The 25,070-nt window shown below is 45.3% G+C and overlaps 1 protein-coding gene across 1 annotated transcript in view; it reads left to right on the forward strand.

Moving 5' to 3' along the window:
* CSGALNACT1 (chondroitin sulfate N-acetylgalactosaminyltransferase 1) overlaps positions 1-25,070 on the forward strand; it is a 353,637-nt gene that overhangs the window by 190,780 nt on the left and 137,787 nt on the right.

Consider the following 25,070-nt stretch of genomic DNA (forward strand, 5'->3'; position numbering starts at 1 on the left):
TGTTTAGGAAGTTGAAGGGTGGTTTTCCTTTCTAATTTAGAACATCTCGGGGGCATCCTTTCTAGAAGTCTTAGAGACCAGTGTGCCCTCCTGGATTGTGTGGTTGGTTTCAGACTGAGGATGCTTGCAAAGATCGGGAATGTTGTTTTAGTTCTGCTCTTGTAACTTATAATATTGAATTTCTCTGCAATAAGATATCTATTTCATCTGGCAAGACTAAACTTTGGGAAAAAAAAAAATCTCCGGAATGTCACTAGTTGAAATTAGTTGAAATGCAACAGTATAAGATGGGGAGTTGTGTGTGGGGTCCTTACCTTCAGCAGAGCAACTCCTTTTATAGTTTCCTCTAGAAATGATTTTATAGGTGTAAAAATGAAAACAGGTAAGGTGGGCTGAGCATCTCTATAACTTCAGGAAGCCTCCTTTGCTCTTCTTCTTTACTTAACAAATTTCTTTAGAGGTTGTGTTCATGATTTTGTATTTTTTAGTTTTTACTTCTTTGACGCTGATTCAGATGAAAGAGTGAAAGTCAAACGTTGGCTGTGACTTTGCGTGAACGAACTGTTTTGTGCTAAAAGCCGTAGGGCATGAGGAGTTAAAGGGATTGTTTGTGAGTCACTGATGAGGAAAAAATAAAAACCTTGGCCAAAGTTAATAAGAGCAACACAACTAACTACAGAATCATTCTTCACAAATTCTTTTCTGAGTAGAAAGTCAAGCGGCCAAGAGGCCTAAGTGATTCCGGGCCAACTTGAGGGTCAAGATGGGTTCTTCTGCCCTTAGGTCTTGTGATGTGCGATGTTTTGAGAATTACTTGGATGACGGGGAAGAGGACCGTCATTGGAACCCCAGGACATTAAAACTTGGCAATAATAGTAGCAGAGAGCCAAAGAAAACTGTACTCAGTCGAGAAGTAATCAGAAGCCGATTAAGATCTGCTGGACAAATGCAGGATGTTTATGCTCCCGGATGAAGCTCTGAGGGCGGCCAGGCCAAGCTGCTGGGTTTTGGTGGCGGTCTAGGCGCTGTGCCTCCCAGAGCAGGGGCAGGTTGTTGCCAGGGAGCCAGGCTCCCCTTGGGGCAGCAGGAGCTTGGGAAGGCCTTCGGTTTTCTGGGTCTGATCCTTACAGACCGAGTCCTTTACAGACCAGGCCAGGTCCTGTAGACCTAGTCCTGTATTCGCCAGACTTGCAAGGAACACCCGTGAAGTTTGGGGGTTAAGTGGTTGGATTAGTGGTAGGCGGGTCCATCACACCCATGCCCAGTGGTCATGGAATCCCTGCATGGAGAGGTAATGGCCTCAGTTATTCACTAGTGCACCCCCAGGGGACGTTTGCTGTCAACATAAGGTTGGGGCATCCAACGCTCAGAAACAGGTCCTGGCACCAGTTGGCACTGAAGGATGCAATGAATGGGTGAGCACGTGGGTGGGAAGGGGCACAAAGGGGTGTCCTGGACCTGCAGAAACTGCTGACTCCCTGCCCCCCAACCCCTCCTGAGCTGGCACCCATCCTTGCCTTGTCATTCCTGACCCACGATGGCCTCCCAGAGCAAGGCATAGACATTCTGTTCTCACTCCTGTGATCCGGTTAAGGCTTTCATCTGGCATCTGGGGGCTTCAAACTCCTCTTGTTCTTTTGCAGCCCTTTAAGCCCTTAGCATGCGTCTACCAGAAACCATAAAATGATAGTTGATTCCATTTTTCTTGGAATGAAGTGGGTGTAATAAATTTTTTTTTTTCTTTTTAGGGCCGCATCTTTGGCATATGGAAGTTCCTGGGCTAGGGGTCCATTTGGAGCTGCAGCTGCTGGCCTGCATGACAGCCACAACAACACTGGATCCATGCTGCATCTGTGATCTGTGCCACAGCTTGCAACAACGCTGGACCCTTAACCCACTGAGCGAGGCCAGGGATTGAATGCCCATACTCAGAGAAAAGGCGGGTCCTTAACTGGCTGAGCAACAAAGAGAACTCTGATAAATATTAATACGAAACTATAAGGGGATAACTTGGCAAATTGTTCTTATTTGCAAAACGAGAGAATGAAGTAGAGCAGCTTGTATTTTATAGAATGGTCTTTGGGACGTGTTTTAGACTTTCAGAATATTTCCATTTACTGGAATGAGATGTGGCATAAAGTCCGTAGGCTTTTCGTGAGTGTCAGCTCTTGCTATTGCAATTTTAATTTATACTCCTGAGTTGCAGTTGTTTTCCGCAGATGAGGCTACTCCAGGCAAGGCCAGGAGATTCACTCTGGCACTGGTGTGGGTACTCAGTGATACACGCCTGCCGGGGCCTCCATCCCTCGGTGTTGGCTGACACTTCATTGGCCTTACTTTTGTCTTTTCTACTCTGTTTTGGGTTCCTGATCATTGAGATTCCACTTTCATCGAGTTGATTTCTTTGTCTTTTTCTTTTCTTTTCTCTCCTTCCTCCCTTCCTCCTTCCATTCGTTCTTTCTCTCTCTTCCTTCCTTTCCTTCCTTCCTTCTTGTCTTTTTAAAGCTGCAGGTGCACCTGTGGCATATGAAATTCCCAGGCTAGGGGTCGAATTGGAACTGCACCTGCCAGCCTACACCGCAGCCACAGCAACACCAGATCCTTAACCACTGAGTGAGGCCAGGGATCGAACCTGAGTCCTATGGATACTAGTCGGATTCGTTACCGCTGAGCCACAGCAGGAACTCCGCAGTGTCAGTATTTTAATTGGATGGCGTGTCTATCTTTCCTTTACCTTCCCCACTCCCTGTCTTCTTCCTTTTTCACATTTGTGTTTTCTGTGCTGCCTGTGGAGGGAAGGGATGTGAACCTGGTGGTCTGACTCCAGCATCAGTGCTTGCTTAGCTAAATGCAGTATTTTAAAAGTAAATCAGGGGAGTTCCCTTCGTGGCTCAGTGGTTCACAAATACGACAAGAAACCATGAGGTTGTGGGTTCAATCCTGACCTTGCTCAGTGGGTTAAGGATCCGGTGTTGCCGCGAGCTGTGGTGTAGGTCGCAGATGCAGCTCGGATCTCAAGCTGCTGTGGCTGTGGCATAGGCGGCGGCTATAGCTCCGATTCGACCCCTAGCCTTGGAACCTGCATATGCCACGGGAGCGGCCCCCAAAATGGCAAAAAAAGACAAAAAAAAAAAAGTACATCAGAGAAGGTTGTAGGTAACCCAAGTGTCCGTTAATGGTTGAATGGCTAAACAAAGTGCAGCCTGTGCATACAATGGAATAGTACTCACCCTTAAAAAGGAAGGAAATTCTGGGAGTTCCCGATGTGGTGCAGTAGGTTAAGAATCCAACTTCGGTGGCTTGGGGTTGCTGTGGAGGTGTGGGTTTGATCCCCAGCCTGGCACATTGAGTTCAAGGATCTGGATTGCTGCAGCTGTGGCATAGGTCGAAGCTGTGGCTTGGATTCAATCCCTGGCCTAGGAACTTACTTCCATTCCTGTGGGTGTGGCCCTTAAAAAAAAAAAAAAGAAATTCCGACACACCCTACAACAGAGATGAACCTTGAGGAAGTTATGTGGAGTGAAATAAGCCAGACACAAAGAGACAAATACTGTATGAGTCCATTTTTACAAAGTAGCTAGAGTAGCCATATTCATAAAGACAGAAAATAGACTGGTGGTTGCCATGGGCTGAGGGGAGGAGAGAATGGAGTCTTGTTAAATAGAGTTTCAATTTTGCAAGGTGAAAATGTTCTGGGTATTGATTGTACGACCATGTGAATGTACTTAAGCTATTGAACTGTATCCTTACAGATTGTGAAGAAAGTAAATTTTGTTCTGTGTATATCACCCTAATTAAAAATAGCAAAGTTAGGGAGTTTCTGTTGTGGCTCACCAGGTTAAGGACTCTGTGAGGAGTTAGTAAAAAAACCTGCTTTAAGAAGTAAAAAACCTGCTTTAAGAAGATAATTAAAGGAATTCCCATTATGGCTCAGCAGGAACAAGCCTGACTAGTATCCATGAGGATGCAGGTTCCATCCCTGGCCTCGCTCTGTGGGTTAAGGATCCGGCGTTTCATGAGCTGTGGTGTAGGTTGAAGGTGCAGCTTGGATCCTGCATTGCTGTGGCTCTGGCGTAGGCTGGCAGCTGCAGCTCTGATTTGACCCCTAGCCTGGGAATTTCCATATGCCATGGGTGTGGCCCTAAAAAGACCAAAAAAAAAAAAAAAAAAAAAAAAAAAAAGAGGTAATCTTTTAAAAGTAAAAAAAAAAAAAAAAATTGAAGGGAATTTCTTTGATTTGGGGACTTTTCCTTTCTTGAGCTTTATTTTTCATGTGCTTAAATTTTAAGTCACTTTTCATTTAAAAAATGTATTAAGTCATAAAAACAAATTTTATTTCCACTGATAAGATCTTTGGACTTTAATTTTAGACCTTGTTATTCCTTTTTCTAGGGTTGCCTATATTTGCAGTTAAAAATCTGCACTTCCTCACCTGTTTTTCTTCAGCAAAGATAACAGGATCTTATCAGTCATCCAGAAATATTTGTATGACACTTAAAAATTACTCTTATGATTAAAAGCAGAAATGTTTGTTCTGTCACAGGCAAAGGGCATGACAGACTCTAGGGTTTAATTTGCTCATGGGGAGACAGCTCCTTAAGTCTTTTTTTTTTTTTTTCTTTCATCACACTGATGGCCCTTTAATGTGGAAAATCATGGCTCTGAAACTGTAAATGACACTCTGATGCTTAAAAGAGCACAAATTTCACAACGTTCAACTGACACTTAGGAAGCAGTTCTTTTTCTGCTCAAAGGTTCTGACCCACTCTGAAGTATGTCTCTCCTGAAGAATTTAAAATGAAACTTGAATACCGTCAACCTAGGGACATGTTTGCTGAGAAGGAATGGCGAGGGTCTGGTGGGGCTCTCTGTGAAGGTTTGAGGGGAAAGTGGGGATGAAGTTTAGAAATGGAGGGTGGGGGAGTTCTCGTCCTGGCTCAGTGGTTAACAAATCCAACTAGGAACCATGAGGTTTTGGGTTCGATCCCTGGCCTCGCTCAGTGGGTTCAGGATCCGGCGTGCCGTGAGCTGTGGTGTAGGTTGCAGATGTGGCTTGGATCTGGCGTGGCTGTGGCTGTGGCTGGCAGCTGTAGCTTCGATTTGACCCCTAGCCTGGGAACCTCCATATGTCTTGGGTGTAGCCCCCCAAAAGGACAAAAGACGGGGAAAAAAAAATGGAGCGTGGGCAAAAGAAAGAATTATGACCTATGGAAACTTCCAGCTCAGTTGTTACTGAGGTTTTTTAACATTATAAAACTGAGAGTTCCTGTTGTGGCTCAGTGGGTTAAGAACCCAGCATGGTGTCTCTGAGGATGCAGGTTTGATTCCTGGCCTTGCACAGTGGCTTAGGGATGCAGTGCTGCCATGGCTATGGAATAGGTTGCAGATGCAGCTCCGATTTGACCCGTGACTCAGGAACTTCCACATGCTTCAGGTCCTTGCTGTAGAAAGGAAATAAAAAGTAAAATTTTTTTTTAGAATATAGTGATGGTTAATATTTAAAATTCTTTTTCTTGGCACATTAAAATGTTGACTCTCATTTAGGAATTGGTTGTGAAAAGAAAAACAAAAAACAAAACAGAAATGAGAGTTTGGTTGTGGCTCAGTGGCTAACAAATACAACTAGTATCCGTGGGGGTTCGATCCCTGACCTGGTTCAGTGGGTTAAGAATCTGGCGTTGCCGTGAGCTGTGGTGTAGACTGCACACACGGCTTGGATCACATGTGATGGCTGTGGTGTAGGCCGGCAGCTATAGCTCTGATTCAACCCCTAACCTGGGAACCTCCATATGCCAAGGGTGCAGCCCTAAAAAGACACACACACACACACACACACACACACACACACACACACACTAAGGATTCGGCATTGCAGTGAGCTGCAGTGTAGGTCACAGACGTGGCGCATATCTGGCATTGCTGTGGCTGTGGTATAGACCAGGGTCTAAAGGTCTGATTTGACCCCTAGCCTGGGAACCTCCATATGGTGCTGGTGCAGCGCTAAAAAAGACAAAACAAAAACCAAAACAACGAAAAACCAGACATGGACTAGGGAAGGGATCTGTTGGAAGAATGCCCACAGGGTTGACAGGAGAACCCAGATCTCATACATGATAAAACTCAAAGCCAGGGCAACGGGTGTCATTAAATGCATCTTCTAAGTTTATAAAACATGTGACTTGCCAACCTCATCCCAAGCCTGTGGGATCTATGCCAGGAGTAGAGGTCTGTTGGGGGGAAAACAATGGATTGTGTTAACATTAAATTAAGTGCTAGCACATGCCTTTTAGGCTAATCTTTTGGAGCAGATGAAATGAACACTTTCCTGTGGGCTTGACCCAGTTTGAGTCCAGACCTGACGATGGACTGGGGGCAGTACCTGGGTGTGGGGAGGTGATTGCCTGTTGGCTTATGCTGAAGCTCCCACCTGATCTTGACTTCAGGGCCAGCAGTTGGATGGGTGAAAGATGGATGAATAGGAGGCCTGAAAAGAAATTGAAGTAGCTGTCACTGATTTTTTTTTACAGATGCTTATATGGTGAGTTATTCCAAAGAGCTCACACTGTTAAATTCATGATGGAAATTTGCAGTCTAGTGACAGCGGGAAAATACATCTTTAGCTTGTGGGTGGTGTTTACCACATATATGCAGTTATTCATCCCGCCCGTGGCGAACCCTGGAAACAAAGGTGGCAGTGACCACGCAATGTGGGAAGGTGGTGACCTGCATGATGCTGTCGCCTCGGTGCTTGAGGATGTAGCCCGGGACAGACCTCTTTTTCCAAAGATCTACCTTTGAAAATGAAACGTCTCTGTTCTCTGCCCTGTTTTGGAGATTGACCCTGTGTCCAGTCAGAGGTTTAACATCTCAGCTCACGGTGTCACAAGTGTCCTGTTTTATTTCCCCAACACTCCTCGACCAAGAAGACAGCTGATAGGTTTTTTTCACTACGTAGTTACTTCATTAGCTGGTGAGTATTTTTGTCCTAACAACTTAGTAGCTATTGACAAAAAAATTACACTGAATTGAGAGAAAAATAACCATTTTATCTCATCCTTTTTTTTTTTTTTGGTCTTTTTAGGGCTGCACCCGGTGCATATCGAAGTTCCCAGACTAGGGGTTGAATCAGAGCTGCAGCTGCCGGCCTACACCACAGCCATAGGAACTCGGGATCCGGGCCACGTCTGCAACCTATAGCACAGCTCACGGCAGTGCTGGATCTTTTATCCCACTGAGCGAGGCCAGGGACCAAACCAGCATCCTCATGGATATGAGTCAGGTACATTACCGCTCAGCCACGACAGGAACTCTTTATCTCATTCTTAACCACAGTTACTTAATAAAGGGATGTGTGCCCCTCTTGGGTGTTGCTCGGCTTCTCCAGCCTTGGAATCAGATCGAATGCTGCCACTGCATTTTGTGTACCCATTGCTTTTTTTTAAATCACAGCAACTGCTCAAAATGTAGTTTTACAAAGATGTGCCCTCTTCCAAAGGAATGTCAAAAGTGTGAATAACCTGGAGCCAGTAGTTTGCATATAATGTCCAACAGCTGTCTAGTATCCAGTACTTGGCTCGAAAATTTAAAATGTTCTGGAGTTCTCTGGTGGCTCCGAGGATTAAGGATGGGCATTGTCACTGCTGTGGCTTGGGTTACAGCTGCGACTCGGGAACTTCTGCACGCTGCGAGCGTGGCCAAGAAAAATTAAAATATTCTAAGGCAGAGTTCTCATTGTGGCTCAACAGGATAAGAACCTGACATAGTGTCTGTGAGGATGCAGCTTCAAGCCCTGGCCTTGGTCGGCAGGTTAAGGCTCTGGTGTTGCTGTGAGCTACAGGGTAGGTTGCAGGTGGGGCTCAGATCTGGCATTGCTGTGGCTGTGGTGTAGGCCTGCAGATGCAGCTCCGATTCAACCCTTAACTTGGGAACTTCCATTTGCCACAGGTTTGGCCATTAAAAAAAATTCTGAGGCACCGCTGTGAATTTACTTTGGTGCCCCAGGGTGCCTCAGGGCAAAGTTTGGGAACCATCCAGTTAGTTATAAGAATCTTTCTGGGGATGATTTGTAATCTTTCTTTAGGCTTAAGCTGCCCAAATATGTGCTGTAAATGGCAAGTTAAGGGTTAAATAAGAGTAAGGAGCAAGAGTGTACTTTCACTGCACCCCCTATCCCTTGTCACCTCCTATCCCTATTGGCATTGTCACTGCTGTGGCTTGGGTTACAGCTACGACTAGGGAACTTCCGCACGCTGCGAGCGTGGCCAAGAAAAATTAAAATATTCTAAGGCAGAGTGCTCCTTGTGGCTCCTGATTCCAAGATGAGGATGCTAAACCCAGGAGCGTATCACCTGAAACAGTCCTTAAATCAAGATGGCATGATTCCAAGCCACAGCAGTGACAATGCCAGTAGGGATAGGAGGCAGAGATGCCATTTCAGCTTACTTGGCAAAAGCTGAAAATTCCTTCTTTACTTGCTATACGGCTCAGGCAAGAGGCCTGGTCTCTGCCTCTTGGTCAGGACTGTCAGTATTGTGTTATACCCAGCTTGCCATGGATAAGCGAATAGCTGTTTGCAATTTTTTTTTTTTTTAAGAGCCGAAGGTGCGGCATATGGTAGCTCCCAGGCTGGGGGTCAGATCAATCAGAGCCACAGCTGCCGGCCTATGCCACAGCCACAGCAGCCCGGGATCCAAGCTGTGTCTGTAACCAACATCGCAGTTCATGGCAATGCTGGATCGTTAACCCACTGCGTGAGGCCAGGGATCGAACCTGCATCCTCATGGAAAATAGGTTCGTTTCTGCTGAACGACAATGGGAACTTATTAACTACATTCTTGATTTGATAAGATTCTCTTATTTAACCTTTGTGGTTTGGTTCACATGTTATTCTTCCCACCAGCCATTTCGTTTCTGTGGGTTCATGATCCGCTTGTCAAATGTTTTAGCATGGTCCACTTCAGGCTTTGGAAGAATGTTATAAATCATCTCCAAACCAGGGCTGTAATAAGATTTATGTCTTTTTTGTTTTTTCAGTTGCACTAATGGCATGCGGAAGTTCCCAGCCAGGGATCAAACCCGTGCCACAGCAGTGACAATGCTAGAGCCTTAACCCTCGGAGCCACCAGGGAACTCCTAAGGATTATATCTTTACAGAACAAGGTACCGTACAGATTGGTTAGATACTAGTAGAAATTAGATCTAGTGATGTAATCATTCCAATCTTATATTTGAGCTTCAGGTATGAGAAGACTTTCCTTATAGGAAGGGGGATATTTTGAAAATAGGGGTAGCTTTAGAACAGTATTGAGGGATGACTTGTTCTGCCCATCTGAGGACTTCAGAGTAGAGAGTCTCTGCAGATGGCTTCCCCAGCAAAGGCGATGCCTCACCTGGCCTCATGGAAATCCAGGAATGTATCACCTGGAACAGTCCTTAAAAGAGTGGAACATGGAATTCCCGTCCTGGCTCAGTGGAAATGAATCTGCCTAGGATCCATGAGAATGCACGTTCAATCCCTGGCCTTGCTCAGTGGGTTAAGGATCCGGTGTTGTCACGAGCTGTGGTGTAGTTCGAAGACATGACTTGGATCTGGCATTGCTGTGGCTGTAGTGTAGACCATCGGCTCCAGGTCTGATTTGACCCCTAGCCTGGGACCTTCATATGCCTTGGGTGTGGCTCTAAAAAGACCAAAAAAAAAAAAAAAGAGTGGAACAGCCTGGTGTCCTGAAGGGGCCCCAAGTCGTGTGCCCAGCTCTGCACTCATGAGCTCTGTGGCCCAGGCAGGGACATGTCAGGTATTCAGCCTCCCTGGGCTCACCCAGCCATTGTGGGTGTCAATTCATTCTGTGTCAGAATGCCCGCCCCCCAGCATTGCCAAACACCCCTGGACTGCTGTGCTTGAGTCGAACACTAACCCAGTCCTGGTTTAACAAATGAGGAAACCAAGACTCAGAGAAGAAAAGCAGTCATCTGAGGTCACAGTACAGCCAGGGTCTATTCCCCTGTCCCTCTAACTGGAGACCAAGCCAGGCACAGAGCTGCCTACATTTCCTTCAGTTCTCTTAATCCAGAATTTTTTGTGATAAGAGACATTGGAGTTTTTTTTTTTTTTCTCTTTATTGAACTATAGTTGATTTACAGTGTTGTGTTAGTTTCAGGTGTACAAAAAGTGAATTCTTTTTGCAGGTTATATTTCATTATGGGTTATTACAAGATACTGAATACAGTTCCCTGTGCTTTACAGGTCATTGTTGGTTTTTTATTTAGAGTGATATGTACCTGTTAAACCCAAACTCCTGATTTATCCCTGCCCCCACTATCCCCTTTGGTAACTTTAAGTTTGTTTTCTATGGCAGTGTTTGTTTCTGTTTTGTTAATAAGTTCAGCTGTGTTATTTTTCTTAGATTCTACATCTAAGTGATATCATATGGTATTTGTCTTTCTCTACCTGGCTTATATCATTTAGTATGATAATTTCTAGGTCCATCCATGTTGCTATAAATGTCAAAATTTCATTCTTTTTTATGACTGAGTAGTATTCCATGGTACATATACACCATATCTTCTTTTTTCTTATAGTTGCATCTGCGGCTTATGGAAGTTCCCAGGTTAGGGGTCACATCAGAGCTGCAGCTGCAGCTGTAGCTGCAGGCCTGCACCACAGCCACAGCAACACTGGATCTGAGCATCTGCAACCTACACCTCAGCTTGCAGCAACTCCAGATCCTTAACCCAGGGATTGAACTTACATCCTCACAGAGACAGTATTGGGTTCTTAAGCTGCTGAGTCACAACGGGAACTCCCATCACATCTTCTTAAACCAGTTGTCTGCTGACGGGCACTGGGCTTGCTCCCATGACTTGGCTGTTGTGAAGAGTGCTGCCATGGACTTTAAGCGAGATACGAGTTTAGTAGTGAATAAACATTGGGAGAAAATGGAGGTGACAAAAATCCAGTTAATTGGCTAAATATTTGGATTCCTGGATCTAGAATGAAAACTTCAGGAGGGCAGAGATTTGTCTTCTGTTCACGGCTGCATTTCTACCTCTTAAATTGCCTGCGAGTAGGAAACACTCAGAAATGTGTGAATTGGGTTCACGCGCAGGCTCTAACTTAAAATGTTTGTGGGTGATAGATTTAGTGTTCTTGTAGGATATGAGTTACTGGAGTCTTTTAAGTTGTCTTAGATGGACTTTATTCTGTGTCACTCAGAATCAATACTAACCTACGAAAATAATTTTAACATTGGTGCGGAGTTCTCGATGGCTAGAGGGTTGAAGGTAGGATTATGACATTAGTAATTTTTGTCATCATCAACAGAATACCCTGCCTATGACTTTTTTGTTGTTGTGTATTTGCAGGGCTGGTTACAAAGGGGGTGCAGGTGTGATTTGATCAGGGCTGGAGGCTGCTGCTTGTACTCAGACATTAAAATTCTGACCCGGGGAAGAGAAGAAAGCCGTGCCCCTTGATGACCAGCATTGTGTGGTTGGAAGGTCCCTCCCTTTTGAGGATTCCTCTTGTGCTTCGGGGTATTATGTTCTGGGCGTCAGCTCTCCAATGACAGCCTGTAGGGCTGGTACAGCATCATCTTTTTGGAAGGAGGTCCATGTGGGTTTGCAGTATCAGAGAACGGGGATACATTGGGAACCTTCATTCCGAGAAATTTAGTGATGTGTGCACAGCCTCATTTTTATTCACTACTTGGGAGTCATTTATTACCTATGTGTTGTTGTTGTGTGTTTTTTTTTTTTCTTTTTTCCTTTTCAGGGTTGTACCTGCAGCATATGAAGTTCCTGGTCCAGAGGTCAAATCAGAGCTGCAGCTGCCAGCCTATACCACAGCCACAGCAACCCAGGATCTGAGCTGCACCTGTGTCCTCCACAACAGCTCACAGCAAGACCGGATCTTTCACCCACTGATCAAGGCCAGGGATTGAACCCATGTCCTCACAGACACTATATCGGGTCTTCAACTTGCTTAGCCACAATGGGAACTCCTACTGCCTATGTTTGTTTATGTTGGGACTGAGTTGGAAGAGTGTTGAGCTGTTTAGCACCTTTGAGGGGAGAAGTGGAAAACAGGTCGCCTGATTCTCCACTGATCTTTTTTTTTTTTTGCTGTTTAGGGCCACACCCATGGCATGTGGACATTGGCATATGGAGATTCCCAGGCTAGGGGTCTAATCAGAACTACAGTTGCCAGCCTACACCACAGCCACAGCAACACCAGATCCGAGCCACGTCTGCGACCTACGCCACGCCACGGCAATGCTGGATCCTTAACCCACTGACAAGGCCAGGGATCAAACCCACAACCTCATAGTTCCTAGTCGGAACTCATTTCTGCTGTGCCATGACAGGAACTCCTGATTCCACTAATTTTTAGGTGGAGTCGTGATTGCCTTTTCTTGTACTCAAGCCTTTTCCCTATCCTGTTCTTGCAGGAAACCTCTAGGACAACTGAGGACGGTATGATATGTCAGATCAGTGCTTCCCTATGAGTGCTTTCCAGAGATTACTAGAGCTCTGAGATGCTTTTCAAAGGGAGGGAGCCCGAGCAAACAAGTATGGGAAACAGCATCGTGGATTCCTCCCTTGTGGGGTGCGAGGCACCTGGGCCTCTTAAAGGTTCTAGAAGTGCTCAAGGGAGGACTCAGGTTCGGATTAACCTCATAGGTACCAGATTTCTTCTCCACAGAACCCTTTTCCAGCGTGACAATTCTGCTTTTAAAACAAAATTTTTATAGCTGTATCCATGGCATATGCAAGTTCCCAGGCCAGGGACTGAATCTGAACCACAGCTGGGACCTATGCTGCAGCTGTGGCAATGCCAGATCCTGTAACCCACTGTGCTGGGCCAAGGATGGAACCCGCACCTCTACAGTGACCCAAGCTGCTGCAGCTGGTTCTTCACCCGCTGTGCTACAGACGGAACTCTAACAATTTTTAATCTTGTTAAGAACAGGGTTCCTTCCACCTACCAGGCTTTCAGACATGCTGCCAAGATGGGAAGACCAGATTCTGAGTCCTGTTTGCCCCTCGCTGGTAGTCAAAGACTGAGAAGCATTTCTCAGCCTTTGTCTCAGAGCTTTGAGAAAACACAGATGCCCAAGCTCATCACAGAGTTTCTGATCCTGAGTGTTGAGGCCAGTACCAGTTACCTACATTTTAAGATGCTCTGCAGGTGGTCTCACATATCCTAGAGGTAGAGAATCACTCTGCTTGGAAGAGGTTTCTAATTCTGTTCCTTTTCTCTAAGGCTGCAGTAGTTATCTCCACTTCAAATTCTTTTTGATGTTGGGCATGTTTGGAATTGTTTTCATGTTGATGTGATAAATGGCTCCAAGGTCCTCAGCCTCTGGGTTTCCTGGGTTGTGTGCAGGGGCCCTGGCCCCATGTGGTCCTGAGGTTGCTGACAGGTGGAAGGAAGGGGTGAAGTGGGGGGGCACCGAGGTCCTGCTCTTGAGCCCTCTGACACTGCTCAGACCTACAACCCTGCTCCATCCCCAGTTGGTAATTTCGTGGCGTGGAGGTGGGTCTCAGGTTCCTGCAGAGAAATGTCCTGTTAAGCTCTCTCCTCTCTTACCTCATGGCCTTGAGTCCTCTCCCGTCTCTGTTCCTCTGTGCATCATATCCTGAGAAGCCAGGTGGGAAAGAAGAGCTTGGTAAGGTTGGTGGATTTTTACAGTAGTTACTCAGGCTATTAACATGGGGAGAGTGATGTGGGTTGTGCTGCCACAGGCTGCCCTAGGCATTTTCCCAGGAAAGGGCCCAGGTGAGAACATAGAACTCTGAAGCTGATCCTGAACCCAGGTCCACCTGCTCACTGCTTGAAATCCAGTACTCAAGAGATTAGAATTGGTAGAAAGGAAAAGTTGCTTTATTTTGCAGGCTGGAAACTGGGGGGAAAAGGTGGACTCATGTCCAAAGGCCAGCTCCCCCGCCAACCAGGGGGAAAGATTTTAAAGTGGAAGGTCAGGGGGTGTATAGGCAGAGGGAGGGGGCTACATGCAGAACAGCTGTCAGCTCTGAAAGTCATCTTGAAATTGATCATGTGGTAGTCTTTTTTTGGGGGGGGTTCTTTCTTTCTGGTGTTTTGTTTTGTTTTGTTTTGTTTTCTTTTGTTTTTAGGGCCATACCTGTAGCATATGGAAATTCCCAGGCTGGGGTTTAATCAGAGGTGCTGCTGCCAGCCACAGCACCCCCAATCTGAGCCTCATCTGTGACCTACACCCGCAGTTTGGGGCAATGCCAGATCCCCAACCCACTGAGCAAGGCCAGGGATCGAACCCACCTCCTCACAGAGACAGTCTTGGGTCCTTAACCCCATGAATCACAGTGGGAACTCCAGAATCATCTTATTTTAAGTACAGTTAATCTTCAGTTCCAGGGTCAGTTGGTTTCCATTTCTTTAAGACCAGTTCTCAGAGTCGTGGCAGCGTATGTCCTGGCTACAGTGTGGGCATCATGTAGTTAACGTCTTCCACCTGGTGGGATTCTTAGTATCTACAAAAGGAGCTCTAAGGACAAGGCTCAGAGTATGATCTATAGCTCTTGAGAAACTAAAGGTCCTTGACTTTGCTTAATGACTCAACTATTATTATTTAGTCCTGTTTGACTGCTTTCTTCTGCTTCCGCATTTTCTCACTTTTCGGATTAAACTTTGGCTGAAGTTTTTCTGCAGACGAAAGGCAGGCAGAGGACATGGTGGGGGAGACCTGTCCTGGGAGGGCCCCATAGGTCATGCTCGGTTTTAAAGCCAAGTCAGAGTCACCAAATGTGCCCACGCTGCTGGGGGTGTGGGAAAGGCCCCAGTGGCTCAGTGTTTGATCCGAGGCCCGTGAATCAGGCTTGTCTTCACATGGTGGATATGTGATCACTGTTCTCCCCACAGAAATGATACCAGTTTTCACCAGAGAGTGTAAACTCTGAGGGAAAGCAGCTCCCATCCTGTGAATTTATGGGTGGATGAGAGAGTCGCTGCTGGTCCGCACTCTCTCTGTGAAGCTGCAAAGTGACTGGCCAAGGGTGGGCCAGGAGGAGGGAAAGGGGACCATTTTCTTTTCTTTTTCTTTCTTTCTTTTTTATTTTCTTTTTAAGGCTGCACTTGCAGCATATGGAGGTTCCCAGGCTGGGGGTCAAATTGAAGCTGTGGTGGTGGCCTACACCACAGCCGCAGCAACATGGAATCTGATCCCCGTCTGAGACCTACACCACAGTTCATGGCAGCTCCGGATCCTTAACCCACTGAGAGAGGCCTGGGATTGAACCTGCATCCTCATGGATACTATTCGGGTTCATTACTGCTGAGCCACAACAGGAACTCCAAGGGGGCCACTTTCTGCCTGAGGTTCCACGTGCCACGTAATCTACTTCATGTGTATGATTCCCTCATTTTTTTCCTGCCACGACCCTGAGAAGTACTTCTTATTCATTCTTTAAGTACAGGGGAGACCTGGAGGCCTAGAGAGATAAAATATCCTATTCAAGAGTGCAAGGATGGCTCGAGAGTAAGGGCTAGAAATCATACTTACATATGTTTGTTTCCAAAGTCCACTTGGATTTCCCTGGCCCCATCCTGGTTTCCTGGTCCCTGTGTCAAGGTTGCCATTTCTGTTGCTTTTAAATATCTTTTGCAGTTGAGCTGTATGGCAAGCTCTTGTAAACATAAGGAGATGCCTCACAGTGTTTTAATGCTTATTAGGTACTGCTGCAGCCATGGGACAAAGCTCATTCTGTCACCAGTCTCTGGGACAGACTTGGAGAGATGAGAATATGGTGGCAGAAAATCAATCAGTTTTCTCTGCTGGGTGTGTTTAGATTATGTTTCTTTTGACTTTATAAATAGGCAAATTCTTTTTTGTCTTTTTAGGGTCTCACCTGCAGCATTTGAAAGTTCCCAGGCTAGAGATAGATCAGAGCTGCAGCTGCAGGCCTGTGCCACAGCCACAGCAATGCCAGATCCAGGCCACATCTGCAATCTACACCATAGCTTCCGGCATCACCAGATCCTTTAACCCACTGATGAAGGCCAGGATCAAAGCCACATCCTCATGGATGCTAGTTGGATTCTTAACCTGCTGGGCCACAGCCGGAACTCAAGGCGATTGGTTTTTGAACAAGCAATTAAGAGTGCTCACTGGCAGTGGGTCTTTACATCTAGAAATTGTGGAATTAGCTAGAATTTTATAATGGCATAAAAAATTTCCTGGAGGAAACAGAGTAAAAACATGTGATAGAAAGCCAGTGTTAGTAAAAGAGATATTAATCCAAGGTTAACTGTTGCTTAAGCTTTCTGTTAATTCAGAATCCAGGCTAAGCCTTGCTCTGTTAAAAAGAGAAAAGAAAAGAAAACCGCTTTATTTCAGCTTAGTTTGGAATTCTAATGTGAAAATCACCACGGACTTGCAAAAGCGCAGTATGAGTAATATTAACTGTGTCCATAATTTCATCACAGAATGCCACATGCCACCACCTGGGAGGCACATGACCATAAGCTGCCAGGTTTAGGGAACACAGATTTCTCAAAGGTTGGCTCTGGATGGTGACCATTTCGTTTGACTGAGTTAAGTCATAAGTCATGAGAAGGTCAGTGTTCTATGGACGAAGAAGCACAGAGGTGAGTGATCTTCCAAAAGTTGCCAGGCTGGTGGGTGGCAGGTGCAGCTTCTTGTTTTGTCACCATAGACAGTGTTGCCTTCAGTTGCAGGTTTTTTTTTTTTTTTTTTTTTTTGTCTTTTTGTTTTCTTAGGACCACACCCACGGCATATGGAGTTTTCCAGGTTAGGGGTCCAATTAGAGCTGTAGCCACCAGCCTATACCACAACCACAGCAATGCAGGATCTAAGCCGACTCTGTGACCTACACCTGAGCTCATGGAAACACCGGATCCGTAACCCACTGAGCAAGGCCGGGGATCAAACCCACATCCTTGTGGATGCTAGTCGGGTTTGCTAACCACTGAGCCACGATGGGAGCCCCTCAGTTGCAGTATTTTTAAGAAACACTTTAGCCAAGCCTATTACTGTAGCCAACTGTGAGGCTTGGCCCAGTTTGTGCTGCTTATGCTTTACTTAATTGTAACCAAGTAACAGGGACATTCCTCAAAGCTGTAGCTGCCTGGAGTGACAGTTGTCAGTGGCAGCACCCTCAGGCCAGGTAAGAGCATGTGGCCAACAGCACCTGGAAGCCTGGTTGGAGGTGGTGGGAAGGTGGCCGGCAGTTTAAAGAAGCTGAAACAGTGCCTGCCAGGGAGCATAATTCCAAACCAGGCCTGTGGTCGGAGTACTTGGAGTGATTGGCACTTTCAGTGAGAAAATTAAACATAGTTCTGTCTGTTCTGTTGTTCTGAATTATACTCGCTTCTCCTTATCAGAAAGGACTGAGATGTTAGGTAGCCCATTATCTTCTGGGAAAAGGTCGCTTAGCATGGAATTAAATCATCCTACTTTTATTTTAACGTTAGAGGCTGGTCAGATACCATCTGGGTGTCATGGTTTTACACTGGGTTCAGTGCCACTCAGAATTCTATTTCTGTATTTTTTGGTTAGATATAGTCCTTTCTTAAATTTCTTAATTTTTTTTAATGCAAAAAAATCTTTGTAAGTATAGTTGATTTACAATGTTGGGCCAATTTCCCTTACACAGCAAAGTGACCCAGTCATATAAATATATACATTGCCTTTCTTATATTAACTCCTATCATGGTCTATCCCAAGAGACTGGGTAGAGTTCCATGTGCTGTACCGTAGGACCTCATGGCTTATCCATTCTAAATGGAATAGTTTGCATCTACTCACCCCAGACTCCCCATCCCTCCTACTCCCTCCCCTTCTCTCTTGGCAACCACAAGTCTGTTCTTTATGTCTGTGAGTCTGTTTCTGTTTTGTAGATACGTTCACTTGTGCCCTATTTTAAATTCCATATATAAGTGATATCATGTGCTATTTGTCTTTCTCTTTCTGACTGACTTCACTTAGTGTGAGAATCTCTGGTTATATCCACATTACTGCAGATGGCATTTCATTCTTTTTTATGGCTGAGTAGTGTTCCATTGTGTATTGCAGTTATATTACACATATATACACACACACCACACCTTCTTGGTCCATTCATCTGTCAGTGGACATTTCGGTTGTTTCCATGTCTTAGGTACTGTGAATAGTGCTGCTGTGAACATACAGGAACATAGGGGTGCATGTATCTTTTTGAATGAAAGTTTTGTCTGGATAGATGCCGGGGTGGGCTAGCTGGATCGTATGGTAGTTCTATATTTAGTTTTCTGAGGTACCTCTATACTGTTTTCCCTAATTGTTGTGTGAGTGTACATTCCCACCAACAGTGTAGGAGGGTTCCTTTTCTCCACACCCTCTCCAGCATTTGTTGTTTGTAGATTTGTTAATGATGGCCATTCTGACTGATGTGAGGTGGTACCTCATGGTAGTTTTGAGTTGCATTTCTCTAATAATGAGCGATGTTGAGCATCTTTTCACATGCCTGCTGTGTCTTCTTTGGAGAAATGTCTGCTTAGGTCTTTTGCCCATTTTTCAATTGGGTAGACTTTTCTTCTCTGACATATGTGTCCTTGTCAGTGTCTGCCATCTGGGGTCTGATCTGGCCTTTGGCTGCTCCAGTCCTCAGGGCTCCCCACTGAGAAGTCTTTGGAGGAAACATGTTGGCTTGTGTAACCACAGGGGCAGCTGGCTTCTGGGATTCCTTGGTCCAGGACTCGGATCTCTCAGCTCTGCTCTTTCTGTTGGCTTCATTCAGATGGTGGGAAAGAGTGAGCATCTGTAGGTTCACTTCCAGCTTCAGAGGGAGGTGCTTCTCTCTTGGTCATCCCAGCAAATCCCAGGACAGACTCTCACTGGATTAACTGGAGCATGTGTCCGCCTCTAAACCCATCCTTGGGTCTGGGGGTTTGGATTACTCAGTTGATCAGCTTATTGTCATGTGTATCCACTTCTTTCACACACAAGCTAGAGAGAATGATGGGTTAGTTGTGCCCAGGCTCTTCGCCTTAAGATGTGGGGACCTTGAAGGGGCACAGCATTGGGGTCTTTTTTTCTCAACCTGGATGCTGTAGTGTTGCTGCTGGTCAGGGTGCTCAGTGTTGATTCCCCCCCCCCCCCCCATAATGTCTTCTCTTGGTTTCTCTGAATCATCTGTGAAAATTTCCATCATATTCTATTAGGTTGTCATCCACCAGGACTGTATTTAAAATCTCAGTAAATGGGGACAGGTGGTCAGCTGTAGTGCCCAGTAACAACCATGGCCTTCTTCAGGAAGGGCTGAGTGACAGGACTCTTGCGTTTTCAAGCCTCCTTTTCTTTTCCAGGTTTTCCAGGACTCATTTGGCTAAGACAGAAAGCAGAGCCTGGGTGGGTAAATTATCACAAAATTATCTTCAGAAGTTTCTTCTTGGAAGTTCCCATTGTAGACCAGTGGTAACGAGCCCAACTAGTATCCATGAGGATGTGGGTTCGATCCCTGGCCTTGCTCAGTGGGTTAAGGATCCAGCATTGCCATGAGCTGTGGCGTAGGTCCGAGATCCTGCTTGGATCTGGTGTGCCTGTGGTGTAGGCCGGCAGCTGCAGCTCCGATGGAATCCCTAGCCTGGGAACTTCCATATGCTGCATATGTGGCCCTAAAATAAATGAATAAATAAATAGAAAATAAAAAGTTTTTTCTAGCTACTGTCTGTCACCATACAGTCACCATACAGATAATTTCGTGATAATAATTTACCCACCCAGGCTCTGTTTGTGGGTCTAACTCAAATGAGTCCTGAAAAAGCTGGGGAAGAAAAAGGAGGCTTGAAAAGGCAAGTGTCCTGTCACCACACGGTTGACCCCCTTCACCCATTCCACCCACCCCAAACCCCCTTGTCTCACAAAATTATCTGAGCTTTTGCATCTGCTTTCTTTCCCTGTTCACTAAGATGAATGACTTTGTAGGTTGGAAAAATCAGAAGACATTTCTGAAGCCTTTGAAATTATGATGAGCTCCCTATTTTTTTTTAAAGGTAAACCTCTTTTGAACTCTTTATTTTTTAAAAAAATTGCATTGAAGTATAGTTGATTTACAGTGTTATATTGACTTCTGCTGTACAGCGGAGTGACAGTTATACACATATATATTCTTTTTCATATTCTATCCCATTACAGTTTATCACAGGGTATTGCATATAATTCCCTATGCTATGTAGTAGGACCTTACTCTTTGTCCATCTTATATATAATGGTTTGCATTTGCTAATCCCAGACTCCGAATCCTTTGCTCCCCCTTCCCCCACCCCAGCAACCAAAGTCTGCTCTTTTTTTTTTTTTTTTTTTTTTTGGCTTTTTAGAGCTGCACCTGCTGCATGCGAAAGTTCCCAGGCTAGGGGTTGAATCAGAGCTGCAGCTGCCTGCCTACACCATGGCCACAGCTACGTGGTATCCTTGCCATATCTGCGACCTACACCGAAGCTCGTGGCAATGCCAGATCCTTAACCCACTGAGCAAGGCCAGGGATTGAACCCACATCCTCATGGGTACTAGTCAGGTTCATTACCACTGAGCCACGATGGGAACTCCTCTCTCACCATTCTTAAATGTCTAACAGTAGCAGCCTTTGTGTTGAGATCAATCTCACCACCTCAGAATAATAACTCAATTTTATTCTCTACTTCATGGGCCTTGGGTTCCTAGAAAGTGAAATTATAAATGTAAGTATACTGTTGATACCCAGTAACTGATGTATTTTCATTTTAGGAGTTAGAGAAGCGTCAGGCTTCAGTAATAATCTTCTCTTTGTAGAATAAGTGATAGGTTTGAAAACTAAAAAAGAAACAGAAATAAAAATTTATGTATCACAATTGATATCCTGCAGAATTTTGCCCCAAATTAATAAAAAAATTTAACCTTGGAATTATAGGAGGGTATTACCTGATTTTTTTATCCTTCATTCCACATAAAAGCAAAGTAAGTGAGGATATCAGAATTTCATAATTGAGCTGAAAGTATTAAGTCAAGCCTAAATATGTAAGTTATACCTGCATTATTATTATTATTTATTTTTTAGGGCTGCACCCTCGACATAGGGAAGTTCCTAGGCTAAAGGTTGAATCAGAGCTGTAGCTGCTGGCTTTTGCCACAGCCACAGAAATGCAGGATCTGAGCTGTGTCTGCGACGTACACCACAGCTTGTGGGAATGCTGGATCCTTAACCCACTGAGCGAGGCCAGGGATCGGACCCATATCCTCACGGATACTAGTTGGGTTCATTACCACTGAGCCACAATGGGAACTCCTTATATCTACATTATTACCCCAATGTAGTTCCCCTAATTGTTGTTCACAGAGCTTCTTGGATCAGTGGCTTGATATCTTTAATCAGTCTTGGAAAACTCTTGGTGATTATTTCTGCAGCTCTTGTTTTTTTCCTCTTTTCTCCTTTTGGGATTCCAGTTACATGTATATTAGTTCTTATAGCCATTCTCAGAGGCCACTTCAGCTCTTTTCTGTATATTCGTTCTTTTGTTCTCTTGGTGCTTTTTATTTCCTCCTGACATCTCTTTTACTTTAGAAAATCCCTCTTTTTTCTGTGTCTAATCTGCTGTTAAACCTGTCTATTGCATTTTATATTTCAATTATTATAGTTCCATTTGATTCTTTTACGTAGATTTCAGATATCTGATACAATTCATCATCTTTAATCTATTTTTTTTTTTTGTCTTTTGTCTTTTCGGGGCCGCACCTGCGGCATGTGGAGGTTCTAATTGGAGTTGTTGCTGCAACTACACCAGATCCTAGCCACGTCTGCGACCTACACCACAGCTCATGGCAATGCTGGATCCTTAACCCACTGAGCGAGACCAGGGATTGAACGTTCATGGTTCTAGCTGGATTCGTTTCCACTGCACCACAACGGGAACTCCTGATCTATATTTTTACACACAGCAATTATAATTATATTAACATTACTTTTTGATAATTATATCACCTGGGTATTACATCTGGAGTATAATATATTATCTATTCTTTCTCTTTAGTTTTTGGTCATTTGTTCTTGTTTCTTTTTTTGCTTTTTAGGGCCATACCCATAGCATGTGGAAGTTCCCAGGCTAGGGGTTGAATCAGAACTGTAGCTGCTGGCCTACGCCACGGCCACAGCACGTGGGATCCAAGTCCCATCTGCAACCCACACCACAGCTCACGGCAGTGCTGGCTCCTTAACCCCCTGAGCAAGGCCAGGAATCAAACCTGTGTCCTCAATCTAGTCAGATTCATTTCTGCTGAGCCACGATGGGAACTCCTGTTTTGTTTCTTGTTGTGCTTTGTAATTTTTTATTAAGGACCTGTCATCATATGAAAATCATAGGGTGTTTGGAGGTTGTTATCTTCCTCCAGAGAAGACAATTTTTTTCTGCGGGCAGTAGAATAAAGCTGTTCATCTTGACACAGTCAACAATTAAGATGATGGGGTGGAGTTTAGGCTGGTAGATTTCTGTTGCCTGGACTCCTGAGGCATCTGGCAGCCAGGCTTTGGAAAGAAGCTCAGGGGTGACATCAGGGAGGATCACGGTGAGGGGAGTGATGGATGCAGGAGTCCGATGGAGGACTGAGAGGTGAGAAGAACCAGACACCAGGGCTAACGGAGCTCTGAGAAACTTGGCTGTGCATCGCTATTGATACACACACATGAATGTTACGTTCACAGATGGTGCAGAGAGGGTGGGGTCTGCAGTCCTGGAGACAGAATCTCATTTTATTGTGCTGTAGAGTCTGGGCTAAGCTACCTCCAAATACAGTGAGTTAAACACCAGTTAATTTTTTCCCGCCTGAGGTCCAGAGGTGATGGTTCACCCTAAATGCAAGAGAGGCAGGGAAAGCATTGTCTTCTTTGAGAGGCAGGATCAGAGGGCTGATCCCTAAGTAATCAAGGGGGCGAGCTCCCTTGATCTTTGGCCATCCTAAGTCCTCAGTGTCTGGGTGCTGGCCCAGCTCATGCAACAGGGCTTTTGGGAGAGGTGATGTTAGAAATCACGTTGTTATCCTACATGCCAGTGCAGAGTGAACAGCTAGGGGAATGGAATCTCAGGGGGTGCCTGCAGCCTACCTGCTACCTTGTGCCTTGGACCTGGGCTGTGCATGCCACCTGCTGCTGATCTGGACCCTGCACTGGCCTGTCCACCAAGTGCTAGCCGGCTATGGCTGCGATATAATGTTTCCCACCACTCTGTTCCGGGCAGCTACCCCTACAGGTCCCAGGTTTCTTGCATGACAGCCAGTTCCTTATTTTCGAATTATCTGTGCAAAGGGCTAGGCTCATTGGATGCCTGTAGTTTCAGTTGTTGGCCTAAAGGGCTCCGTGTCTGGGATTAACCTCAGCCATTCTCCTTTCTTTGTTACAGACGCAAAGTCTTCTCTATGTCAGCTCCAGGGTCTTCCTCAAGTCAGAGTCCTGGGAAGTGGCGGGTCACCTGCCCACACTCACTCCCTGTGATGTCAAAGCCGGTGGGAGCGGGTCTTATTTGCTAGGAGGAAAGCCTGATCTACCTGCTCCCAAGATGGTCTCTCAGAAGGGGGGAGGGAGCCCTCAATCAGATTTAGAATGTTGATTATTAAAAGGGACTGGAGGAGTTACCCCTCTGGCGCAGTGGGTTAAGGATCCGTCTTGTCTCTCTTGGTGTTGCCAGTTCGATTCTGGGCACAGTGGGTTAAGGATCTGGTGTTGCCATAGGAGCATAGGTCACAGTTGCAGCTCAGACTCGATCCCTGGCCCAGGAACTTCCATATGCCATGGGTGCCACTGGGGGAAAAAAAATGGACTGGGAAATTTAACCTGCAAAGTAAGATTATTTCATGATTGAGTGAGTCTGAGTTAACCTAAGAGGGAACAGAAAGGACCTGGCCCTTGTCGTCTGGAGCAAGGGAAGGCCCCCTCCCATTGACAGGTCTTTGAAAGGGCGGGGGAGGGGGGCGTGCAGTGGGGAGTTGTGTTTTGATCACATTCTGTGGTTGTGCTTTTTCAGCATCCCAGTTGCTCACACAGTGCAGGTTCAGATAAAGGAGTGGATGAGGGTTAATTTGCTGAGTTGGGCTGGGTGAGGAGGGGATGAACCATGGTGACTTCAACTTTTTTGTCTTGAATCAAAGTAAAACCTCAGACCAGCAGCCAAGGGAGTGCATCCTTTTGAACGATCTGTTGGTGGGCGTGCAAACCCATTCTTTGTTCATTTCTCCTCTGTCCTCTGTGTGTTTCTCATTTAGTGTCACTTCCACAGGTCATAACATGTACAGTTTTTTTTTTTTTTTTTTTTTGGTCTTTTTAGGGCCGCACCCACAACATGGGAGTTCCCAGGCTAGGGGTCGAGTCAGAGCTGCAGCTGTGGGCCTACACCACAGCCACAGCAACAGGGGATCCGAGCCACATCTGCGACCTACACCACAGATCACAGCAACGCTGGATCCTTAACCCACTGAGGCAGGCCATGGACCGAACCCACGTCCTCATGGATGATGCTAGTCAGTTCTTTACCACTGAGCCATGACGGGAACTTCCACGTACAGTTTTTGACGCGGATTCCTTTGTATTGCCTTCTTTTCTAAATGTGATTTTCAGGATCATTGTAGTTTTCTAGAGAAAGTTCTTAGTTATCTCATTTCAGGTTATTTAACTTTCTTGGACAGAGTGAAAAACTGTATTTTATGAACATCCTGAAAAACTTGAGTTTGAATTGTCATAAATGGCCTTGGTTAATAAATAATAATAAAACATTAAGTTGTGTAAACATATACTAGTCTATGAAATGCTGTTTTTAGCATTTACTATTCAATTTCCTTCCTTTTGCACAGGAAGTGTGCCTTGCACATTATCTACCCAAAGGGTAAATTTGGTTCTTTGTAGTTGGGTAAATAGAATTTTTGTGAACTGCTAGAATAATTTATTGTATTTGCTGAATTTATTCTTTTCCTTTGTGAGTAGTCTGTGCTCATAAACTGATTCTTTTGCTGGCCAAAGAAGCCTTTTGTCCATTTGATATTTAGGGCTTAACTGTTCTGAAGTCTGGTTTCCCAGAAGGG

Source organism: Sus scrofa, chromosome 17 (assembly GCF_000003025.6).
Source record: "Sus scrofa isolate TJ Tabasco breed Duroc chromosome 17, Sscrofa11.1, whole genome shotgun sequence".
In the NCBI taxonomy this organism is placed as follows: Eukaryota; Metazoa; Chordata; class Mammalia; order Artiodactyla; family Suidae; genus Sus; species Sus scrofa.